A 2,536-nucleotide genomic window follows, 5' to 3' on the forward strand; every position below is an offset into this window, starting at 1 on the left:
CGTTACTATTAAACATATATTGATCGTGTTGCCAAAACCAAGTATAATTCAAGGACCATGCTTTGAACAAAATATCCCCTCAAAGGATTCTATAACCAAGCAAGTTTGCAAACCACTCCTAAAATACCACATTATGAGATAAGCAGGTTATCATGCTAAATCCTTCACTTGTGGTTGGCATCAGAAAAGCAGCAAACTGAAGTCAACGACTGCTACTAGAAAGAACTGAACCCATCAATGTGAATAAGTAACCATGAGTGGAATAGAAAGAAGGAGGAAGTAAGAAGGAGCAAGTCCCTTCTTTCTCTGCTACCTCTCGTGCTCTCTATGGTACAGCTGAACCCCCCTGGGAGGATGAAGGTGTTTCACAGAGTCCAGGGACGTGAATCACAAGGTGGAGTATATTATGGTTGGTTTAGAGTTGAGACACAGGAGATTAATAATTTTCCCACCATATAAAGAACATACCTCAAATATGATCATTCTTAAACATAAGTAAAAACTTGACAAAATCTATAAAACAATTAAGAATTCTTCAAGTGCTAAAACTAAATATTAAGGAATTAACAGTCACAAAAAGTTTTGGAAAAAAATAGCATGCTTTACAATTTCTCTTATACATGGATGAGTCTTATATATGCAATATTAGTCTCTGAAATTGAACATTCCTGTTAAAGCATTTAAGGCTATTTTCAGTAAATCAGTGATGAGAATCTCAGAAAATTCATGATGCAGCAAAATTAATTTCAGGAAATCAATTCTTGTCAATTGGCTTAGTGTTCAATACATGTTTACCATCATTGTCATTATTATTAATGTCATTGTCATTATTAGCTACAGAAGTGGGTACAAATGCATTGGGAATGTGTATGTGTATGTATGTATGTATTATGTCCTAATAGAATTGACTGCTTAACCTTTGTAGTAAACAGTAGCTACCCCCAAAAAACACAATTCATGCCACTTTTTCTTCATGAGTGGTATGACACAAACCTATGGTTTTTATTATTAACTTTCTCTCTGAAAACTTCCTTGAAGCCCTTTGGGAGTGTTAACTGCTTTCTCTTTTGAATTCTTATTCTGTACATGTTTGTATAAGTGCACTTATAGTGTACTACTAGACCTTTGTGGTTTTGTGTTTTCTCTTTTTAAAATTGTTGGATTGTTAAAAGCCATAATATTTTCTTTTCTTTTCTATTTATAGGCAGATACATAAATCTTGAACATAGTAGAAGCTCAATAAATGTTTGTTGAAAAAAAAAACTCGTTTAACCCAAAACAGTCTTCAAAAATTAAGCAAATAGTTCTCATCATATAAGTATTATTACCCTAACACAGAGGTCCACAAACTGAGCCAAATTCAGCTGTCTCCTGTGTTATAAACAAAGTTTTATTAAAATGCAGCCACAGTTAATTCATGTCTATATTGTCCACAGTAGCTTTCAAGTTAAAATGGCCAAATTTTGTAGTTTGCTACAAACATTGTAGGACCCATAGAGTTTAAAATATGCATTTATTATCTGGTTTTTTAAAGGGAAAGTGTGCCTCCCTTGTTCAAAGGATGAAAGGTCATCATTATGATCAGCTCACTTACTCCCCAAATGCTGGAACTTACTGGAAAACAGTTATTCTGGGAAATCAGGATTGACTTCTTGAAAGTCAATCATCACTAGAAGAATAAGCTATTTCCACATTTTCATAAGTACTCTCTCCAATTAATATAAACAACCACCACTTATGTTTTCCTTTCCACCCATAAGGAAGTGCTGTCATCTTTATTTTGTATGTAATTATGAAGGCCCAGTTGCCCAGATCATAGAAAATAAGGTCCCATTATTTTGATTATTCAAATAAAAACTAATTGAACACTTCTTTATCATTTTTTTCCTCTAGTGGTTCAGTACTCCTATAGTAATTGCAAATCTCCAGGCTATGTAGTCATATCATTATAGTTTATCACTCAACCTCACAAATGGAGCCAGAACTCACCAGAAGCTGCAAGATGCCACAAGCACTGCTGGAAATTGGTTGCTCCAGAATCAGTCACAACCCTGGTATGTTCCCAAAGCAACATAAGCAGCAGTTATCTGGTCAATCTAAAGTGATTTTGAACTCACTGCTTTCAAAATTGTCATTTCTACTGGAATATGAAGCCGATGGAAATAACCTGAGAATTAGCAGGGCGTATACATCACATCTGTCCTCTTTTTCCATAATTACGTCAAATCTCCTCATGGTGAGCCTTTTTCATTTATATGGTATCAAAATAATACATCACTGGCTGAGCACAAAGTGTCTGTATTAGGATTCTCCAAAGAAATAGAACCAATGAAGATTGATCGATCAATTGATCAATCAATAGATATAGATATAGAAATATATAGTTATAGAAAGATATATGAGGAGATTTATTATGGAAATTGGCTTATATGGTTCTAGAGGCCAAGAATTTCAAACTGTATGCCATCTTCAAGTTGGAGAAACAGGAAAGATGGTATCATTGGTTTGAATTCAAAGACCTGAATACCAGGGAAGC

The sequence above is a fragment of the Carlito syrichta genome, unplaced genomic scaffold (assembly GCF_000164805.1).
Source record: "Carlito syrichta isolate Samal-C Ts95f unplaced genomic scaffold, Tarsius_syrichta-2.0.1 Scaffold287107, whole genome shotgun sequence".
NCBI lineage: Eukaryota > Metazoa > Chordata > Mammalia > Primates > Tarsiidae > Carlito > Carlito syrichta.